The sequence below is a fragment of the Martes martes genome (assembly GCF_963455335.1).
Source record: "Martes martes genome assembly, chromosome: 2".
Taxonomy (NCBI): Eukaryota; Metazoa; Chordata; class Mammalia; order Carnivora; family Mustelidae; genus Martes; species Martes martes.
Genome location: NC_137889.1, coordinates 70,317,871 through 70,323,870, shown reverse-complemented (window position 1 = coordinate 70,323,870; position 6,000 = coordinate 70,317,871). Strand labels below are relative to the sequence as shown.

At 40.7% G+C, this 6,000-nt stretch overlaps 1 protein-coding gene across 2 annotated transcripts in view; it reads left to right on the top strand.

Moving 5' to 3' along the window:
* Nucleotides 1-1,289: 1,289 nt before the first annotated feature.
* Nucleotides 1,290-6,000, top strand: part of CLCN3 (chloride voltage-gated channel 3) — a 93,297-nt gene continuing 88,586 nt past the window's right edge. For both annotated transcript variants that reach the window (XM_080796766.1, XM_080796764.1), the window contains exon 1: nucleotides 1,290-1,801. The gene's annotated coding sequence lies outside the window, so the exon portion shown is untranslated. The remainder of the gene's footprint in view (nucleotides 1,802-6,000) is intronic.

The window sequence follows — 6,000 nt, the reverse complement described above, 5'->3', positions numbered from 1 at the left end:
GAGGGAGAAGCCAACTCCCCACTGAGCAGAGAGCCCTACATGGGGCTCAAGGGGGGCTGGATCCCAGGACCCTGAGATCATGACCCGAGCAGAAGCCAGATGCTTAATGGACTGAGCCACAGAGGTGCCCCGTGGATATTTTCGTAACAACCTTGGGGGGGAAAACTACTTACAAACGAAAACTTTCCAACCATCCCCAGTTACCATCGATAAAACACGAACTCTTTAGCATAACTGCTGATTTCCGCATCATCACCTCAATTCATTATCCCCAGAGTACATTTTGCATATTACATTCAAGCAAGGATAACACATAACTAACTTTAGATTTCTTCCTCCCTTGCCAGAGGTTTCTATACTGTTTGCCCCTCCCCGCCACCCCCCCACCCGCGCGTCAACTTTTTCAAATTCCAGTTCAGATGTCAACTCCTCCGTAAAGATTTCTTCCCACATTACTCTTTCAAGAAGAGTGCTCCTTTTCTTGAACAGTTATTCATTATTGCACCGGAATATAAACCCCTTGAGCACGGGGGCCGGGTATACCGAATTTGGGCTGGCACACGTTACGTTTGCTCAAAGTAAATAAATTCAGTTCGGCCGTGTGGAATCCTCAAATTCCGTGTTTTCCCCCAAACCCTTAATTTCCAAGCATAATGCTTGAAACTGCGTAATACCTAAAATTGGGTTATCAGTTTTCTCTGTATGTAACTTTGGCACAGAACCGTCAACGACATATGAGGCGCGGGGAGCCCCGCTGCATTCCCGGCTCGCGATTGGAAACACAGACATCATCTGGTGCTGAAGGCCATTTCTCTCGATCTGTTTCGAAGTAGAGCTCGCGGACCGCCGCTTCAGCCTTCCGCTTTCGGGGCCGACGTTTGCCGGGACTTCACACGCTGCTCCGGGGCTCCTGCCGGCGTGGAATCGGAGCACCCGAAGACGCCGGGGACAGCGCGCGCCTGCGGCCTTCCGATAATGTTCCACTCGAGGCGGTTGCCTCGTGTCCTTTCGCGAGGTCACCAGAGGGGCAAACACCACAGCGTGAGTGACGTGAGCTAATCGCCAGGGAAAGGTTTCACCCCCAGCGCGGTTGGTCAGGGCTGGCCAGATCGCTTGGCCCCTCCTCCTGCCGCCCCGGCACCGGCCCGCCCACCGTTTCCACATTGCCCAATAGGCGCGGATGCGGCTCCAACCGCGGCCGGTGGGGGAGGTGTTCGGCGGCCAGACGCTGAGCGGCCGTTCACGTCAACGCGGTGACGTCACGCGTAGACGCACCTGTCGGGCTCCCTGGTGCGGCTGTTTCTCTTCCCCTTCCGTGGCTCGGGGCCGGTCTGCTCCGGAACCCACAGCCCCTTTTTCACAGTCCCAGTTCGCCCGCGGCCGGGAATTGGGCTGCGTAATGAGGGAAGAGGGTGTGGTGGGTTGAAAGGCATTCTACTTCATTTCCGAGTTGGAGCGTGGATTCAGTTTTAGTCTTTTAAGAGGGAAGTGAGGTTGGAGATTTTTATTTTTAATTTTGGGTGGAAGCAGTTGACTTCAGGGCCCTTCAAAGCAAGCGGATTTAACTTAATGCTTCTCCAGTGTTTGAAGGAGGACAAAAAAGGTCCCACCTGGCAAAATTTCTGTAACCTCTTCAGTAGAAAACCCAAGGTATCTTTTAAATTGCAGTAGTTTTTGTTGTGTCGAGCTTTCTTCAGGTGGAGCTCCCAGGGTAGCTAGGTTTTTAGCTTTGAAACAGATGCAGAATCCAAAGGCAGCGCAAAAAACAGCCACCGATTTTGCTATGCCTCTGAGCTGCAAGGTGAGTTGCATTGTATGAGTGAAGATTCGTTAGCTGTTATGTTCACGGATTTTGGGTCAGCTGATGCCAGGGCTCTCGTCTTGGTTGTCTTATAACAGATACCTACATGATGTCAAACCTACACGGATTAGGTATATACCCTCGGACGTTCTTTTAAGATTTCGCCTATTTCCTTTAGGAACTGTCGAAGGAGTGCAAGTAGGTCCCAGGAGAAGATAAATATTGAACTCAGAGAGTGGGTTTTACCTTTACTAAAATTGCCCAAATTTAATACTCAGTTTGTCTATCTTTAGTCTAAATTTATGTGTTATATCAGGACATAAATTGTGTATATGTGTAACATTTGTGTTTTGATCTTGAACTTAGAAACTACCTTAGACTCTCAAATAATTTCCGCATATAATAGGCTTTATTTGTATAGTATTTAAAACTGGAGCACAGGAAGTTAATTACCTATTATACATAATGTATAAGATTTCTGAAATTTCTTTTTCTTTTGGAGGGAAAAAAAACCCCTTATTTATAAGAATTGAATCAACCATTTTCTTTCCTTTTTTTTTTTTTTTTGGTAATTCAGAAGTTCACTATATAAACTTTTTTGATCCATGCAATTAAGTTACTGCAGCATCATTGTGGCTTGTGTTATTGATTGTTGAATCTTTCCAGAAATGCTTTGCTTTTCATCTCTGAACAGTTTAATTTAATTTACAGGATTCTTTTCTTGACGAGGTCGGTGTGGAAATAGTTTGTTTAACTGATGTCAGTCAATTTTATGTGCCTTTGTGAGTCACTAGAAAATACTATCTGTGTAGCTCAGGAGTACCTGTAAGAGGGCTAATGTATATATTGTTGATTTTCATCTTAAAATGTGCTGCTGATTGTTGCTACATAGTGTGGCTTAAAAACCAGGTGTGTGACTTACAGATACTTTCTCAAATTGAGTATGCTTTTATGACCTCTGGTTGATAGGAACAGCCACTATTGGCAGAATCCATGCCATCACCCTCCCACACCCTACCTCCCACACTGTTCAAAGACTGATTCTTTGCTTGGAAAATGGGTCAAATGATTTTGAGAGGTCAGTGTAACTATATAGTACTTACATTTTGAAAATTGTGTCTTAAGCATGTGTTTTCAATCATACATAGTTCATTAAGAATGTAAAAATCCAACTTGGTAATGGGTATATACAGTTCAGTGGAACAGATTTGCTGAGATTATGGTTTTATGTTAATAAATTGGCTATTTTCCAGGTTGTATTGGTGGTAGGCTTTCCATTTCCTGTTCTGTGACATGTTGGTGATAATTTTCAGACCACTCAGGAAGCCAGATTTGATCTCTGTGGTCGGTCGTGTATCAAAGCAGTATCCTGTGGCATTTGGTCACTCTCACTGCTTTGTAGAACTTTCATCTGAGTTCTTAGTGAAACTTATCAGCAGTGATCTAAAACATATAAATGTTAATATTTATTAAGTGATTTCTGCGGTTTTTGATCATTTGTGATTTTTGTGGATTATCTCAATTATCACACCAACCCCAGGAAATTGGTATTTTGTTTTCCTATTGTACAGATGTGGAAACTGAGGCACAGAGGATTTAATTAACTTGCCCAAGTTCTTAGTAAGTGTCACAACCGGTAGTATGATTTCAGAGCTCTTGCTCTCAATGGCTGCAGTATATTTCATGTAAGACTAGTCAAAATGTTAGAAGAAAAGTTAGGATAAGAGATATGGCACCATCGGTTCATTTATTTTTCAATTATAAAAATAATTTAAAATTACAGAAACTGGAAAATTTTTGAAACCTTCGTTCTACTCTAATAAACTCTTTTTTTGTGTGTGTTTTCTCATACTCACATTCATATGTGTGTATAGACATTGTAGCTATGATTTGTGTTGATTTTTAAGGATGAAATGTTCTTCACTTAAGTATAAATTGTAGGATCAACCTGTGTGGGGAAACTGCCCATTTGCATTGCTAAATACATAGATTTGATCTGCATCTTTGACTGGAACCAGTTAAATAAATATATTCTTTGCCCTTTTGAGAAGTGGTCAGTTTGTCTTGTACAATCATGAAAATTACTTAGTTTTCAAAGAGTAAGTCTTCCACATCATCTTTTTGTTGGATTATTGTTTACCTTTCATTTTTTTTATAGTCTAAGCCTTATATTTTTAAACTTTTTTTGTTTTTGTTTTTAATTTTAAAATTATCTAGTATTTTTAACTTTTGAATGACTCCAAAAATTTTTATGAATCTAGGAAACTTTCTTTAGAGAAAACATCTGCTTCTTTTAGAGGGTTATTCATTTAATACTTTTTTTGAAGAAAAACATAAGCACAACAATTTGGACATGGAGCTAACTTGATAGTAGAGATAAAATATCAAGTAATATTGCTTTTGGGAGAAATCAGTTTCATTATTGTTATATCTTGTATGTGGTGACAATTTGTATCAGAATAAATACTTTATTACTACTGCAATGTTCTGACTTAAGTTTTGTGATGTTGTATGGAGTAGAGGGGTTGTTCTTTGGTAAAGTAAGTTTGAGAAACTTTTCGTCAATTTTGGTCACGCAGTTAGTGTTTACCACAGATTTTCTCAAGAGCCTTTCCTTTGCTGTTAGCCATTACAGTTCTAGAATGGGGTCTGCTCTATTAACCAAACTTACTTGACTGTGAAATCTTTTATTGGACTTGTATTCTGTGCACATACTCATCTTCAGATAATTTTGTTGGCTCTTTGGCTCCAGAGCTTGATTCATGCCAGTAGTTTTGCTTCAGTTAAGTTCTCCCATGTCTGCCCCATAAAATCCCACTTATCTTTTAAGGTCAAACTCAAGCGTGACCTTGAGTCAAGTGTGACTCCAAAGAAGGCTTCTCACCATCAGTCACACTGGGATGAGAGCTCTTCTTTTCCGAGCTCTTATAACACTACTGCTGTCTTCTGTGACATCTCTCTTGTATTGCTTTTTATTGTATGGCTATACATTACCTTCTAGGAAAGTATTACAGCATCCCTTTTGAAGACCGTATGTAATGCAGTTTATGTTGAACTTGACTGAAAGCTGTAGGACCTCTGCAATCATGATGCCACTAATCAATAAAAATTGTGTTTAGGGGCACCTGGCTGGCTCTGTCAGGAGAGCATTGCTTCATTTTGATTGTTGACCAGTACTTAGCAATAGTTAGAATATTTATATGAGATGCTTAAAGTATTAACATGAAAATGCTCCTTACACATAAGTGGTTAGATCAGTCAGCGTTTTACTTCTCTGCCATCATTGCTTGTGAAACTTTTGTCTGTCTCTCTAGTTGCTAATATTTGGGATTTTCTTTCCTTTTTTCACGGAGATTGTGCCTTTTTATCTGTTTAGCTTACCAGCCAGCCACATAGCTGACTGATAACGCCTTTGAAACTTAGCCATGGTCCTTAGCCCTACCTAGTTTCCTTTACAAGAGAGGCAAAACTTTTTCGGGAGCTATGGAAAATTGGTGTACCTACCTTAGGCTGTGTGAGTCCCTTAGCCACAGATTTACAGGGTCTTCCTATTTCTGCTCCCACCCCCCGGTTCTGGTGGGGTTCTATTTAGTGTTTGGAGTTTGGGTACTAGATTTTTGTACTGAATGAAGGTAACTATTCCCTTCATTGTAGTGTGGCCCAACAGAACTGAAGTAGAAATGTGTAATCCTATAGTTGGAAAGAACACTCCTGTCTTAAGTCCCATAAGATGTAGGAGACTAAAATTTGTTTCTTCTTCCATCTGTTTTGAATCAGTTAGTCAAGTCAGAAACCTAGCAGATACCTTGGGTTTTTTCTTGACTGTTCCTCACAATTTATTAGTTAACCTTATCCTCTTAAATATTTCTCAGAATTCTTTGACTCCATATTGTGATGTCTTACGTTAATTATGCTTTCAGTATCTCATGTTTAGGATTGTTCAAGGTTCTACTGGAATTAGGGTCACCTAACTTCCCTTTCAGTGTCTTGCTCTTCTTCTGTCTTCTATACTGGGGCTACTGATGGCTTGCTAAAATTCATAGTTGGTCATGTGGTTTGTCTTAAAAACTCTTAATGGTTTCTCATGTGTATAAATGAGTAAATAAGTTCCTTTGCACAATGTATGAGCTCTTCCCTTTCTGATCTGGTCTGTGTCCACCTCTCCAGCTACTCTCTTGTTCCTTACCTCATATTTAAGC